Genomic DNA, 17,130 nt, shown 5'->3' with positions numbered 1-17,130 from the left:
AGGGCCTGTGCCCTTCATGAAAGCCTCTCTGTTCCTGAGTGCTACACCCAAGATTCCGCTAAACAGGGTTCCCTGCTAAAAAGTCTGAGGCCCACTGCTTAGATGATTACAACTGCAGCATAACAGGAAATCTATTTTTTAAAGCATCACTTCTATCTTTTTAATGGTCTTTTTAAAAAGAATGTTTATTTATACATGCACATATAACTTTGCATAAAGGTACACACTTATCCCCATCCACAAATTACAAAATTATGGCCCTAGCTGGGTTGCTCAGTTGTTTGCAGTGTCATCCTATACACCAAAAGGTTGCAGGTTTGATTCCTGGTCAGGGCACATACCTAGGTTGTAAGTTCGATCCCTGGTTGGGGAGCTTGTGGGAGGAAACCAATTGATGTTTCTCTCTCATATTAATGTTTCTCTCTCTCTTTCCCTACCCGCCCCCACTCTCTAAAACAATCAATAAACATATCCTTGGGTGAGGATTACAAAAAATTGAAAATTATGACCTGGTATGACTCCTTTCAAGTATTTTCCATGCTCATGTATTTATATATAGTAGACACAAAAATACATAATGCCCTGACTGGTCTGGCTTAGTTGATTGGGCATCATCCCGGAAAGCAAAGGGTCGCCAATTTGATTCCTTGTCAGGGGACATGCCTGGATTGTGGGTTTAGTCCCAGTCAGGGCATGTACAAGAGGCAACTGATATATATTTCTCTCACACATTGGTGTTTCTTTCCCTTTCTCCCTACCTTCCCCTCTTTCTAAAAAATATTTTTAAAAATACATAAGAATTTTTATCACTTTTTAAAAATGGGACAAAAATGCTCACTTTGTTATTAAATATCCTTACTGAAAAATAATATCTATTTCAGAGCTAACGTATTTTTATACTTTGGTGCATGTTTTTAGTGAGTTCTCATCTCCTCTAACACAGCGTCCGCTTCTACAACTGAGTGCCCCATTAACTGAAATTACTTAAATTGTAATCACCCCTTGACCTTCACCTTCCAGTCAGCACCCCCAAAAATCTTGCGGAAGTTGCTCTGAATGGTGATAAAACTGAAGATAGTATTTTTCTAGCAGGTTTAAACTTTCTCCATGTGTTTGCTTTCTCTGGTTCTCAATAATGCAAAAACTTTTTGACTTTTCACTTCAGCATGTCTGATCATTTAAAAAGAAAAACAGTGCGGTTTGGTAATAACAAAACCATCTCACTCATAAGGAGGAAATGAAGGAGACAAAGTTAGGTTTCAGGTGGTAACTACCTTTCCCCACTGCCCGCCATGCAGTAGTTATTGGGCCTCTTTGTCTAACACCTAGTGGACGTTTTACACTTTATTTCACTTTGTTCACTGTCCTGAGGCAATCACACACCGACTCCTATTTCACAGAAGAGGAAATTAGCGTCGGGAGGATGTAAACTTGTCTGATACACACAATCAGTAGTGGCAGAGGCAGGCTTCAAAGCAGGGCCTTCTTGACCCCAAATCACTGCAATGTATCTGCCTCTCTGCAACAGAGAACAAGAAAAATGCTTGGGGCCTTCGGAAAATGAGTGCTTTATGATGGGAGAGCATTACCAAAGTTATTTCTAATACAAACTGATATCCAAAGTGAAAACTCTCTCACCCACAATACCCAGGAGCCATGGCAGGGCCTTGGGAGCAGCGTGCTCTAATCAAAGCCTGTTGGTTGGGCCAGTGCGGCACCGACCCTTCTCAACATCGGAATGAGTCTAGGCTTTAGGGCAGCTGCTTCAAATCCTGAGTATTTCTCTCTCCCTCCCCCCACTGTGGTTCCCTGGAAAGGGAAGGGAAACGTTGTGAGTAAACCCTGCAACTGATGTTCTGAAAAAACAACAGGTGGCGGGCACACCTAACTCAACTCCTGTGATGCTTCCAGAAAACGAAGCTATGGAAAATGGGTATGATGAGGCCTTCTCTGCCACCGTGGAGTTTATGACACGTGGGAAAGAAAGATAAGGATGGAAACATCTTCAGCCTCGTCTTCTGCTCCCAAGTCACTGATCCATACTTCTTAACTCTAAGGCTAATCTCTGGTCAGTTACCCATCCTACCTTCTTTACCAAATTCTGGGTCAAAAGAAGCTGAATTCAGCTATAATTAAGCTGAAGAGAACAGAAGGCCAAAAATTTTAAAAGTACTCTTTAACACAATTACTAATGCAATTCTTAAAAATCCTACAGCCAAGTGTTAGTAGGTATTGCCATAACTTTATTAGTATGCATTGCTATAACTTTTAACTGAATACCCTGCCTCCAATAAATAACCTTCATTATATAGAATGTAACTGGGAATCCAGAAACAAATAAAATGCCTGCTAAGCAGCAGTCACAATATCCATGCACTATACCTCATATCTAACCCAACGAAGAATCCTTCCAACACAATCCATGTATGTATTTTATATAGTCATAAAGGTTGCTAAGTAACATCTCATTTTTAGTGTTTTCTATGTATGCTGGTGTTAAACACTTTTCCTGCATTTTCCCATCGAATGCTTACAGCCCTGTGAAGTAACCTGTGAGTAACTTGTCCAAGATCCTCCACCTTCAAAGGCTTCACCTGGATCCACTCCATTCTGTAAAATTCCACTGTGACACCCAAATGGTTATCACTACGTCAGTAATTCCCAAATTTTAGCACCCAAGTGCACTGGGATCAACTAGTAAGACCCCCAAATTTTCATTTTCAACAAGTTCCGAGGTGATACTGATACTAGCAGTCCCGGGACAATTCAGGAATCCAATGCAGTGCTAGTTTTTTAAGATGACCTCTTTCCCAAGCCCTGCAACGCCAGCAGCAAATTAAGTCTTTATAACTTTATTAGAACCAGCAGAAAACAAACAAACACCCGACATATAAATTTAAGACACTAGACAGACTTTTAAGAAGCCATTCCAAACAACTAAAAATAAAAAAGAGGAAAACTCAACTGTCAGTGAGTGTACTACCTACACGCATAAATGGCTCAATCATGATTAAGCAAAAATTCATTTTGAGAGCACCCCGAGTCTTCGAAAGTGACAGTGATCCGGCTTTGGAGAGGCTTTTAAGGCGTGGGCAGAAAAGGATTAAATTCACGGAAGTGGACTTCCTGTGCCCTACTAAGAGAACAGAAAGTTACTGTTCCATGAGCACCAGAAACTGAAAGCTGCTGCTGATGCAACGGCGCTGTAAACTTGCTGCTTTTAAAACTCCCACGGAGCTAAGCCCAGCCTCTGAGAGCCTCGGACGGGTAAATTCCGCCGCGTTTGGCCTCCGAGGCCGGGTGAAGACAACCCGCGCAGGGTCGCTCTAGGAAACGCCCCCCTGATCTCGGACCCCGAGTGTGCCTACGACGCCGGATGCCGAGGCTACGCCTCCCACCCCGATCCATCCCTGCTCCCATTCCCAGCCCTGTCCTGGCCCTCGCAGGACGCCGCCAGCCGCCCCGCAGCCTTCGCCCCGCCGCCAGCGCCGCAGCCCCAGTTCACACCTAAAGAAGCCGCCCAGAACCGACCGCGCGAACACAGTCAAACAGACGCGCGCGAATACAGTCAAACAGACGCGAAAACTCACGCTCTCTACGGCCCGCCTGCGTCCCGACGTCTTCGCGCGCGCAAGTGCGTCATCACGCACGGGACGCCCGCAGGAGCACTGCTCCCTGCGGTCGGCCCGCCCAGCCCCGCCCCTCCGGCGGGCTGCAGCGCTTGGTCAGTTGCGGGCCAGGTGCTCCTGCCGGCTGTTCAGGCGGCGGTGGCAGGGAGGTGGCTCCGAGGGCACAGTGTTGAGTACCTTCTACTCGTCTTGCAAGTCCGAGTGAAACGTGGATAATATTGCCTTCCCTGCCATCAATCACTAGCGTCCTCTACCACGCGTAAAGCAAAAGTAAACATGCGGCCTGCGTTGGAGGGACCAGACACGGGGACAAGCAGCAAGTTGACCGCGTGGCGGCTGTGAAACTGTCTTTCCAGGGTCCAGCCCTGCTGCAAGCTCCCAACCTGCAGCGAGGAGTCCTCAGACCCTACGTGAGAAGTGGATGATGTGAGAGTCAGAAACCCCCACCTTCACGAGTTATCGGCGGATGGCAGGAGCACTGCCTGTCTCCGGGCGGAACCCACCGTTACCAAGTACGCCAGCAAAACAAGGTCGTGGGTGTGCTTTTCACTCCCCAACGCCTGAGACTGCATTTCTTAGTCTGTTGGCCCAGGGAGGGCTTTAGGTGTTAAGTATTTCTGTTAACTTGTTTGATGCCGTTTTGATTACAGGTTCTGCTTCCACTCTGGAACAAGGTTTCTGTTCAGTAGTGGAAGTCAGAGACAGTTAAATGCTCTAATGCTCTACTTATTTCATACAATATGAGAAAACTCTATACTATTCGGCACGGAACTTTCTAATAAGTAGGAGTTAGATGCGCCTTTTCCAAGGAAGACTCAAAATGCAGATGGTTTCATGTGCTCTGTATTTATTGAAAGTTGTGGCAGTTGTGTTTAGCTAGGTTATTTAACTGCCTAAAGCAAAGGAGTTTTGATTATCTTTTGTTACTGTAAGAATTCTTTATATGAATTTCACTTTGGAGTTTGAAATTTAAATGAAAAATTGGCTCATGAACAGGGTATATAATATACTCTCAAGTGAAAGAAGACTCTTAGTAGTTTGCGAGTCTGTGTTCCTTGAGCCTCACAAGTATCCCTTCTAAAAACCGTGTGCTAATCAGAAAGATAGGAAGCTTGGCTGACCATGAGAAACCACATTCCTGGAAATAGAAAGTCAACAGAACAAGAAGCGGGAAGGTGAACTGCCTTCAGAAGTATTTTATGTATTTCCCTAGGAAAAAAATTAATGTGATTTCTCAAAAGGAAGGGGTCCCCACTTATCCTTCTGATCCATGATCATATGCATCAATTCAATAATACTAATCCTATCTTATATTCTCGAAAACATTTTACACCTTTCCTAGTAGCATCATTTTTATTGTCTTTATCTTAATACATCAAATACAGAAGACATTTTAAGGGAGACACAAATCAAGAAGCTCCATACAGTAATCTCACTAAAATGTTATTAAAGTATATAAGGATTAAAAATATAGACAGTTATATTTAATTTCAAATATCACTGGAAAAATTTAAGACATTTGAGAGGACAAAAAAAGTCTGCATTTTAAAAAAATGACTATTGAGCAGACAAATTTTTTTAAGTTCTTACTGAACTCATGTTGTATCATAGTCAAGTTCCATTTACATCTTCAAACAGATCACTTAGATAATAATTGTATATCTTACGCAGCACCCTTTCACTGAGGCAAGGCTTAAAGTACCAAAGAATCAATGCCATAAGTCCTTTAGCGTGAAAGTTATGCAGTTGTAACATGAGATTTGTAAAAGTACGACAGTATTCATGAATCTTAACCGTGAGGAAAAGCAGCATTTTGTACCTTGTATATAATATTTGAGACCTAATTAAGTATCTGAATAATTTCCTGTTTTTATCTAAGTTTTGCAGGAGAGCAACAGTACTTGGCAAAGAGCCATCTGACTTAAATAAATATTCCTAAAAATTGGCTCTTGTGTATAAACAGAGGAATTGTGGTAACAGCTTTGTACAGTTCATAAATCTAGGATTGCGACTGGCAGGAAGGCAGATAAGTACCATTCTCCGCTTTAAAACCAGGCCTGAAGGCGAGAAACCATCAGGCAACAACACCAGGAGCAAATAACACAACTGGACTGCTTTTTACAGAAGAGCTTGTTTGGGTATCTACTTGCTCTTAATGAATTGAGTGTTTGTTGTTATACCCAAAACTGTACCAAAGGATGTATAAATTGATCAAAGAATTTATACCTTTCTTGTGAAAAAGCTTACAATTTAAGAACTTAAAAATTAAAAAAAAAAAAAAGAACTTAAAAATTATAAAAGTAAATACAAAATTGCATCATGTACTATGATGGTGATAAGACTAACAACAATATTTAACAGTGATAGACTATGCAAACAGTAACCATAACAGATTTTCAGTGGCTTTACTGATACCAGACAAAATAGACTTTGAGACAAGAAATATTTCTAGAGATAGATGCTTCATAATGATAAGGCAGTCAATACATCAAGAAGATACAACAATTATAACAAAGTACCACATACCAGGTGGCTTAAAACAATGGAAATTTATGTCTCACAGTTCTTGAGTCTAAGTCCAAGATCAATGTGTTGGCAGAACCGAGCTTGCTGAAACCTGTAGGGGAGAGTCCGTCCTTGACTCTAGCTTCTGGTGATTTGTCTGCAGTCCTTCATGTTCCTTGGCTTCCAGCTCCCTCAGCTTCAGTCTCTGTCTGTATCATCACATGGCGTTTCCCCCTCATGTGTCTTGCTCATCTTCTTATTAGGATGCCAGTGATAGAGGATTTAAGAGCCCAGCTTACTCCAATATGACCTCCTTTTGACTGATTATATCTGCAATGACCTGTTTCCAAATACGAACACATTCTGAAGTACTGAGGGTTAGCGCTATAACGTATCTTTTTGGGTGACATCATTCAATCCATAACAGACTATACAAGTAAAGAAATTAATCAGTACTTTTAAAATATCCCCACAAAGAAAGTTCAGGCCCACATGGATTCACTGGTGAATTCAATCAAATGTTTAAGGAAGAAATTACACAATCATACTCTTTCTGAAATAGAGAACACTTCTCAACTCATTCTATGAAGACGTTTATTGCCTTGATACCAAAGTCCAATAAAGTCATTACAAAAAAAGCTGCAGATCAATATGCCTCATGAACATACAGAAAATTCCCAACAAAGTATTAGCAAACCAAGTGCAACCATACCTTAAAGGGGATTATATACCCTGAATACAAGGTTGGTTTAACATTAAAAATAATCAGTGCAAAACAACACTACATTAATAGACCAAAAGACAAAAACCACATACCATCTCACAGGTACAGCAAAGTATTTGACAAAATCCAAGAAAACCGTAATAAAAACTCTCTAAAAAGTAGGATTAGAAGGTACTTCCTCAACCTAAGAAGGGCATCTAGAAAAACCATACAGCTGATTTCATACTTAACTGTGAAACACTGAATGCTTTGCCCCTAAGATCAAGAACAACACAAGGGTGTCTGTTCTCACAACGTAGGTTCAAAATTTCACTGGAAGTTTCTGCCAGTGGAGCAAAAGAAACAAACAACAGATTGAATAGGAAGAAGTAAAATTGTCCTTATTCACAGATGGCTTGATCCTGTATGTCAAAATCTTTTAAAAAACCAAATACACACAAGTAAGCATTCCTAGAATGAAAAAATGAGTTTAGCAGTCTCAGGATATCACATCAAGATTTTTTTTTTAAAGATTTTATTCATTTAGTTTTTAGAGAGGGGAAGGGTGGGAGAGAAGGGGAGAAACATCAATGTGTGGTTGCCTCTCATGTGGCCCCCACTGGGGACCTGGCCAGCAACCCAGGCATGTGCCCTAGACTGGGAATCAAACTGGCGACCCTTTGATTCACAGGCCGGCACTCAACCACTGAGCCACACCAGCCAGGGCTCACACATGAAGATTTTTTTTAAGTATTTTTATATACTACAAGTAAACATTCCAAAATATCATTAAGAAGACAATTTCATTCTGAGTAGCATCACAAAGAATAATAAACTTAGGAATAAATGTAGTAAAAGAGGTATGAGACTTATACACTGCAAACTACTTAAAATATCTGAGTGGAATTGATATTCCATGTTCTTGGGCTGGAAGGCTCAGTTGTTAAGATGGCAGTTCTCAAATTGATCTATGGATTTGATACAATCTCAAAATCTTAGCAATTCATAGAAATTGACAAGCTGAGCTTTATAACATAATAGTTAACAGTTTTGAAAAAGAAGAAAACGAGGAATTACACTACCCAATTTCAAAAGGCACTATAGAGGAATAGTAATGAAGACTGCATTTTTGGTGTGAGGGTACTCATAGAGATCAAGGGAGTGGATTCTAAGCCCTTATGTGGTCCGTTGATTTTCATTAAAATTGCCACAGCAAAGGATAGTCTTCTCAACAAATAATGCTGGGAAAGTGGACATCAATATGAAAAAATACCGTGAACTTCAGCTCTTCATGCAATACACAAAAATTAAATCCAAGTGGAACATAGGCCTAAATGTAACAGCCAAGGTATAAAACTCCTGAAAGAAAACACAAGGGAAAATCTTTGACAAGCTGGTTAGGCAAACACGTTTTAGCTAGACACCAAAAGCATGATCCACAAAATAAAATATTGATAAATCGGACCTCCTCAAAAAAATATTTGCTGTGTAAATAACATCATCAATAAAATGAAATTCAGGCCACAGATTTGAAGAAAATATTTGCAAATTTTATATCTGATAAAGGATTTGTATCTGGACTATTTCAAGTAATCCTACAGCTCAATGAAAAAGAAAAGACGAACAATTAAGTAGGCTAAAGATTGGAATAGATACTTCACCAAAGAAGATTAAGTGAATAACTAATACATTTATTAAAAGTATCCCTATCTCTAGTCACTAGGAAGATGCCAGTTGAGACCACATGAGATACTACCCCACATCCCCTGGAGTGCCGATAATTAAAATAAAATACGGCAAGAATGTGGACAAGAACCATCGCACGTTACTGGTGAGAGTGTAAACTGATGCGGACCCTTTGGAATAGAGGCAATTTAAAAACAAGTTAAATATACACTTATATGATAATAGCTCAGCAATTTAACTCTTAGGAATCTACCCAAGAGAAATGAAATATATGTCAACAAAGGATTTATAGGTACATTTCCTAACAGTATTCCTCATAGCCAAACACTGCAAACCATCCAAATGCTTACCAACCATCGAATGGATAAAGCAATAAGAAAGACACAAAGTACTGATTGACCTACAACGTGGATGAGCCTCAAAACTAGTATGCTAATTGAGAGGAACCAGACCCAAAGACTACATACTGTGTAATTCTGTTCTATGACATGTCCAGAAAGGCAAATTTATAGAGACAAAACAGATCAGTAGTTGATTGGAACTGGAGGTGGGACCCAGGTTAACTGCAAATGGACACGAGGGAACTTTCTGGGACGAGAGAAATATTCTGAGACTGGATTGTGAAGACGGTTGTCCCACTCCATAAATTTATTAAAAAAAACACAGACGCTCTCTACACAGACAATGGGTGAATTTTGTGGTGTAAATTCTTCCTCAACAAAGCTGTTTAAAGAGAAGAGGTAGCTAGTTTGTGGACACGCGTGGTCACTTACCTACAAGGCCTAGTACAGAGTGAGCATTGCAGGCCCGCGCAGAGCCTGCCTGTCTGCATGCTGTGGTGGAGACGTTGCCGAGGTGGAGGATACAGACCAGGCACGGGTGCCCTACTCTCGTCTTGTAAATGAGCCACAATCTCATTAATTCCAGTGAGACCAGAGAGAGAGAGTTGACTGCTGTAAATGAGGGTTGGGCAAAATAATGTGGGACTTGAAAGGAAGAGAATATTGACTAGAGCTAGAGAGATGACAGAATGATTTGTGCAGTTGCCATTTGAGTCATCGCCTTGATGTATACGTGAGATCGGACCTACAGAGATGAATGGAAGAGTATTCCAGGCCAAAAAAGAAAACAAAAAATAGAGAAAGGAACAGGAAGTGAGAACAATGTTATGAGAGTCACTGCAGTAACCTACGTTTTACCAGCATTTGAGCAAGGTATCTTTTTGATGAATAGTAAGGAGTGAAAAGAGATAGGGCATCATGTCCAATATTCTCGGTGTGTGAGCATTACTATGTAGACACTGGAATAAATGGAATAGTGACTGTATTTAGGAGGATAGTGGGAAAGCTTAGCTATGCATTGTGGATGTAAAATGTGGAGAACGCTAAATCCTATTTGAAGAAAACACCATTAATAACAAAATGCAACCAATCAACCTGTTTTACAATTCCTTTTTTAAAAATTCCAGCCATTACATTATTTATTTGTAATCGGTTTTTGTTTTTTGAAGAGGAGCGTGAGGTTTTTGATGGGTTTATAAGAGTAGATCTCAGGTTGTGGTTCCTGAGGACTGCGGTCTTATGATGAGTGTGGTAGTTGATTCATAAAACTTGAGCCAGTTTTTGTGTAATTTGTTCTATTAAAAAGGGTTCATTGTTGGCCTGTAAACTTCTTGGTAGTCTAAACCGAGCAGGAAGACGTGTTGAGCTTCTCCATGAAAGCTTCAAAGGCCATGAATGCGGTCCCATCTTAGCATGGATGAGGTGTGTTTTGACAAAGGACTTACTCTGCAGCTGACAAGTAGGTTCCCCCCACACTGATGATGAGAAGTGACAGGAAAGATAAATTAGAGAGAGGGTAAAGAAGAGAAAACAATTCCAGTTCACTCTGGGTCACCAAAACTGTCACTGCACAGGGACTAGACCCAGAGTGGGTCTGCCTCAGGGCTGGCCTGTGTAGGTCCTTGACATCATACAGAAAAGATTTCACAACACAAGTCCAGGTGATTTTGATACTACAGTTATTGCAGCTGGAGATGGTGAAACAAAGGAAGGCCTTGTGATAGAAGAAGCAACGGGAGAGAGCCTACATGGGGCTGCTGTGGCTTTTTAGAAATGTTATAGGAAAGAAGTGGGCCATGCTGGGCTGCATGGACTCCCTGAGAAGTAAAAGGCAGGGCTGCTGTTAGCTCACTGGCAAGCCAGAGAAAAAGCGGCCTTTGCAGACAGGTTCACGGGGTAAGCCCAGGAAGAGCTGCTGCTACCTGCTACTCTCCTGGTTGCAAGTCTCGTGGGGACCTTTAGAGTTTAGGAGAAAGAGAGCAGAGATACATGCGTGAGGGAGAAAGGCGTGGCTGTGCTTTAGAGAGAGCATGCTCCTGTCTTAGAAACTCTTATAATGATCTCGTCCCTGAGTTTTTATTTGGAAATTAATGCTTTAGAACTCAAATGGTTTTTCGTTGGTTTAAATGAAGAATGTAGAATTAAGGATCTACCATGATTTTGTTGTCAATGAGAAAAGTCCTGAAAGATATAAGGTATTACTAAAACGGCAAACAGGAGCTGTGCACTGGCAGTAGACTTGTGATGGTTAATTATCCTGACACTGTGGTCTTTGTTCTAATTGCATATCAGTTGTCACAAACCAACTCTCAGTCTAATGGAGCTGAGAAGAGCTGTGATAACACCAACATGATTCGTGCTGCTCTGCAGGATTCTAATGCTTTCAATTCAATGTTTCAACTCCTGGCCCTAGATCATCCACGTCCTGGTTTCTGAACATACCACCAACACATCAATTTATTCCTTATACTGGGGCATTAATCCAATGAAACCTGTTCTTTCCTCATGGATTGGCTATGTTTTTCCCATAAAGAGTAGTCACTCTACAAATAGAAGATGAATAAGCCAGAATTTTCTTCTCCCTGTCCCAGTACCATGAGAGAACAAGAACATAATATGGGAACCCTCTGGAGATGGTTGGAATACAACTCACAGCCAGAAATGACAGTGCTTCGCCGGGAGTGCTGGAGGCTGAGTACCCCTCAAAGCACCCAGGGAAGGGGAGGGTGTTAGCTTGATCACTACAAGACATCCTGAACTTTAACATGACCCTTGACCCTCTACACCAGCTATGACCTACAGATACAAATTTTATTTTTGTACCACTGAGTACTGTTTTAGTAAATTAAAAAATTGTTTTTATCACTCCTGTAGAATTCTATAAAATCTCACTATTACCACCCCTGCGAGCTGCACCTGTTAAGTAAGTTAATGTATTTAGGCCTCTTATCAACATGCCTGGCACACAGTAAACACTCAGTACGAGTTACCTGTTTGATGGCTACTATAGCTGCCATTCGCTGAGGGTCTACTGTGCGCCAGGCCCTTCACCTAACTGAGAGTCGGAGAGTCTAAGTGATTTGCCAGAGCTACAAAGCTAGTGGGCGGGAGGAGCGATTGGTCACATTGTCTAATACATTGTTTCTACTTCTGAATACTAAATGTCTAGGACTATGTCACTGGGTGCATCATAGTCTATACAAAAGGTAATTTTGTTTTTATTCATGTACGTGTTTACATAAAGTTTTCATTGTTTCATTATCTAAACTATAAAAAATTGAAATGACAACTATTCACTATCCATTTCAGAATTATTTTGAATGATTGTGTTTCAATTTTCTATATTTTTCTATTTTAGGAAGTATTTTTTCTACTGCGTGTTTTGGGTAAATCTCCCTTAATCTTGTTTTAACTCATTATGCTTGTTATCTAGAAATTACACTGGGTTTCCAGATGTCCCATTGTTTCCATGTTTATAGGATAATAGAATATTGTCTGAGAGCCCTTTTTTCTCTCAAATAATAAATCCTAAGTAAAATATGCACATCAATTTGACATGGGAAATTGTGTAGCCTCTTAGGAAGATTTGAGTCCGACTGGCCCTTTTTTGATTGATGGGCATTCTTTAAGTGAATTAGCCCCAACCCTGCTCAGGAGCATAGTGTGCGCCTCCCCGGGGAATGCAGTAGAACTGACCCAAATGTGGAGTATCTGTCTTCCTCGTCAAATACTGCTCAGAGCAATTGCTTCTGAAGTACCCTTAAGGCTGAGGTCATGAATTCTGGTGCCTAGAGGAGCCAGGCAGGTGACATGAATGAATCAAAAGGGCTGGTTGGAAGAAAGCAGCTGAAGCATCATGGTGACAAATGGCACCTGACATTTGGCCACTGTGTCAGGAAGATGATCTAGAGTCATGGGATGATGGCAAAGTGGCCCTTGAAAGGGGCAGGTGCTCTTCAGTTTTGGTTGACCGAAGAGGCCGTGTGGGAGTCAGGGCCCCATGTTCTCAGATAGGCTGATTTTAAAGGAGAAATTAGAATTCCAATTTTTGATGCATCATCTTCTAATTTTTAATGTTCGCAATTAAAAAAAATACTGTGAAATACTAACCATGGGCCCCATTGGCCAGCAGGCCACAGGTTGCAACTTTTCATATAATAAGACAAATGGTAATAGAAATAATACCTGAAAATAATCTCATAGTTTGGAATTCTTATACTTTTATATCAGCCTATAAATAACATTAAAATTCACTTGAGTTATACTTTATAAAAATAAATAGAAGAGATGGCCTAGACCTAGGGATCTATGTGAAACCATAAAGTGCATTTATTAGTGTGAGAACTGTACACCACCTACTTCAGAACTACTAAAGAGCATATTTAAAATATGCACTCTGGATTTGCACTCATGAGGTCTCAGGTGGCGCTGAGGGGTCTGACTTTGCACAAGCACCCCCATTCCCAGATGATTCTCATGTAGCCTTTAGTGTAGTTCCTCCCTGTGGGAGCAGGCAGGGTGCTCACTGAACAGCCAGACCTAACTTCTGTGTCTTCCCTCTTCTCCCAGGCAGAGGCAGCTCCAACTTAAAGCGGGCTAAGTTCTCGATTCCTTGGATCTGAGTTGGGTTGGGCGATCCAGAATACATCTGTGCTCCTGGCTGGTGTGGCTCAGTGGATTGAGTGCTGGCCCGTAAACCAGAATACAGCTGTGCTGCCCTGGCTGGTGTGGCTCAGTGGATTGAGCGTGGGCCTGAGAACCAGAGTACATTTGTGCTTTGGGGCCTTTCAGTTCTGTAGTTACAGGTTGATACTCCCTACTGATAAATGTGCACCTCATTAGTTTACAGTTTATGGTTGCTCAGTATATGCCTTCATTTAGCTAATGTCTTAGTGGCTTATTTCCTCTGGGCTCCCTACCGAGTATCAGTTTAATGTACCTGATCGGTGCCCAGTAAGTAATTTTTGATTGACTATTATAATGCATTAATTAGAACATCATCAACTAGGCCTACCAGATTAACTGTCTGTGACTGAACTGAACAATCATTTACTTTAACCCAGTAGGCATTTTAGTTAAGCCACTAATTTGACTGATTTTTAGCTCTCAGAAAATTATTTGAGGACATTTGACCAAATGAGCCCATCCCCCAATAATTAATTAATGTAACTCCTGACCTTGCCTGCCCTTACATTCAAGGAGCAAACAGGCTACCAGGAATGTGTGACTCATTACGCACTCTTACACAGGACAGGAACAGTCTGAGGGTGGTAGTCACACCGTTTCAGACCCTGGCAACGTTAGCTGCAAAAAGTGCTGAGAGGCTGACATGGTCAATGAACTACACATTTCAGTCTGTCTGGGGAAAACCACAATTAAAATGTAAATTGTTATTTTGTTTCAGTGAAAAATGAACCAAAATGCAAGTTGTCTTTTAAAAACCTCGAGCTCAGGAAAAAGGCATTGGACCTGTATTTTCTCTCCAGTGTTCGTCCCGTGCAAACAACAGAATCTGAAACACGGGCACGGTGTAAGAGGCTATTCATTCTGTATCGTGCAGAACGACTAGGCTGTTTCTTAAACCGTTCCAAGTGTTGTCAGACAAAAGAAATTTCTGACCCCTGGGGTAACCTTCTCCACGAGATAAACTGATAATTTCCTGTGCAGCTCTTTTCATCATTTCCATGCTCCTCTGGTTAACGCAACTAGCCCTGCAGTTCAGAATAGTCAAATAGGCGACTGGGTCTCGGGGCAGTGATGGGTCTTGAATTCACCCCCGCAGAGGTGCAGTAACATTAAATTTGTCACTGCCTTGTCTCAGTCAGCAAGATGGCACTGTATAATATCCTTAGAAATACCAAGTTAAGAAGCCCATGGGGAAGAAGGTGAAAAGAAGGTCAGCTACTGACATGAAATCAGGCTCCAGATGTGATGATCCTTCGTCAGAGGCTTTGTAGCCTGCAAGTCAGCATAATGTTATTGAATCCACCTCCCAGCTGGAGCCAGATGCGTGGACAGAGCCAGCCCCACCTGCACACTAGTGGGTGAGCCGTCCGCGTTGCCGCTCTAACTAAAGACACAAAACAGATCTGTTTGTAAAAGAATGTAAAGCCCTCATCAGCCGCTTTGATTTTCCATTCCCCTCACCCCAAAGTGTTGACCTGTTTTCTAATGTCTGAAGAATCCATGAATAACTTAGAGAAAAAAACTAACCTCTGGTAGCCAGAGTCCTGAAAATTATACTTTAAAGAACACCTGGAAAACTTAGTCTACTGTGTGTTGACAAACTGGGACGAAAAAGTTAGTTTTACTAGAAATAAACACAGTGTGACAACTCTTCAAATAACCTTTTTTCTCAACAGAACACACTTACCAGAAATAGCTTAAACTAGAATTAACAAAGTGAAACAGAAATTGGAACCTCTAGTTTTACTTTTGACTTCTGTTATGCAGGTAGAGTTTATGGTATTAGAGTCAATCAACCTTGATATGCTTCGATTAATACAATATAAAAATTTCCAAAAGGCTTCTATGTTACCTGAAGGAATTAATAAGTGAAACATTCAATGCAGTTTCAAAGCTTGGATGAAATGTATAGTAGTTGTAATATCTGACAGCGTGGGTCCTTATTTTAGAAGAGACTTCCCAAACTAGATGAGAAGTAGGATTCCAGAGGCAGAATCTAAGAAATTGTTTATGATGAAATATTATGTTAGAAGTTTGAAAAATAATTTCAACTCTGCTCATTGCAGAAATTAAACTTGTCACATAATTACTGATGGAAAATTACATGATGGCAACTAATGCCCTCAGTTATCAACAATTAGAGTTTATAAATGAGGATTCTGGGAACAAATTTCTTTAGGTTAGGTTTGGGCAAGAAAAAGAAATTCATGTCAGTTATACCTAAAAATTGATCAGATGCATGCCCTGTGAAAGAATGATGTTGGGAGGCACACCTTCCACAGGACCCAAGCAGTCTCTGAAAATTCTTGCTGAGCAGCCAGCCTGAAGTCTCATCCATCTCCCGATGCTGAGCAGCTTCTGTCGCTGGTCATGTAAGCAGCCCAGTAGATCAAGGTGCCCACAGTGTGACTGTCAGCAACTGTCAGCAGTTTTGGCAGGTCGTTGGGCCCATGGCCCTGGGCTCCCCCTGTATCTCAGCCCCTGCTTTGGGCAGCACCCATCTCGGCCACCACATTACCCTTATGGGCTTTGGGAGATTGGGAACTAGCACAAACATGTGTCTGGATACTGTTTTTTCTGTGCGTTTAATAAAGCCTATCCTCTCTGAAAAAGAGAAAAGTGATCAGATGTCCCACCAGCCTCCCAACACTCAGGATGAAAATGCCTATCATCTTTGACAACTGCCTTAACGACTACCCCAAACATCCAATCTGTTTTCAAAGTTCTTCATTTTCACCTCTGAGTTTATCTGCACCTTCATTTCCACCACCATGAACCTCACGCTGACCCTCATCATCTCATTTAGTCTGTTTCAGCAGACCCTGAACCAACCTACCACTGCCCAGGAGTTCCATTTTATCCGATTTCCTGGATCTGCTCAAGTTGCTTCATACCAGGTGCTCTTCATTATTAATGAAGTGAAGTCTAAATTCTCTGATTTGCCTTCAAAGTCATCCATGCGGGCCCTCAAAGTTGTGACATAATAACATTCAGCCCTACAGTTGAGTACTGAGTGCCTGCTATGTACGAAGTACATGGTACCAGATGATCTGAATGATTCTCACGTAAAGAGGACACTCTTCAAGGAGGTTGTAGTTGCCACTTCTTATAATGGCTATTATGATGGTTTCCAGGTGCTAAATGCTTTCTATGCTTCATCCCATTTACAGACAGGCCACGTGTTCCCTCTTCTCCAATCCGTCCGGAATGCCTGCTTTGCTTCATGACTTCCCCACCGTCGTTCATATAGTCCCAGGCTGGGAGTGACTTCCTCAGCCATCTTTATTTAATGCGTATTTGTTGCTTACTGCAGAACAGCAGTGAACAAATCACATAAATTCCCTACTTTCTGAGAACAAATGTAAACGTATCTGGTGATAGTTAAGAAAAAAGTAGGTTAAAAGAATCAGACTGACAAAGCCTCACCCCTTCTTGGAGGATGAAATTTCTGCGATCCTCCCCACTATGTGAAGTGTGTGGTAGGCTCTGTTCTGCAGTGAGGTCGGGGAGAGAGGGGCAGTGGGACTAATCCCATTCAAAACACCTGGTGGAGAACAACGACAATCGTGATGATAGCGAG

At 41.4% G+C, this 17,130-nt stretch overlaps 1 protein-coding gene across 5 annotated transcripts in view; it reads right to left on the bottom strand.

The window, feature by feature from the left end:
• Positions 1-3,653, bottom strand: part of RHBDD1 (rhomboid domain containing 1) — a 111,029-nt gene extending 107,376 nt beyond the window's left edge. For 2 of the 5 annotated variants that reach the window (XM_071220728.1, XM_024564282.4), the window contains exon 1: positions 3,591-3,653. The gene's annotated coding sequence lies outside the window, so the exon portion shown is untranslated. Of the gene's footprint in view, positions 1-3,507 lie in introns of all 5 variants that reach the window. The other 3 variants (XM_045198442.2, XM_045198444.2, XM_045198443.3) reach the window with 3 other exon arrangements.
• Positions 3,654-17,130: the final 13,477 nt, after the last annotated feature.

The sequence above is a fragment of the Desmodus rotundus genome, chromosome 2 (genome assembly GCF_022682495.2).
Source record: "Desmodus rotundus isolate HL8 chromosome 2, HLdesRot8A.1, whole genome shotgun sequence".
Lineage (NCBI taxonomy): Eukaryota > Metazoa > Chordata > Mammalia > Chiroptera > Phyllostomidae > Desmodus > Desmodus rotundus.
This window is presented reverse-complemented; position numbering and strand designations above follow the sequence as displayed.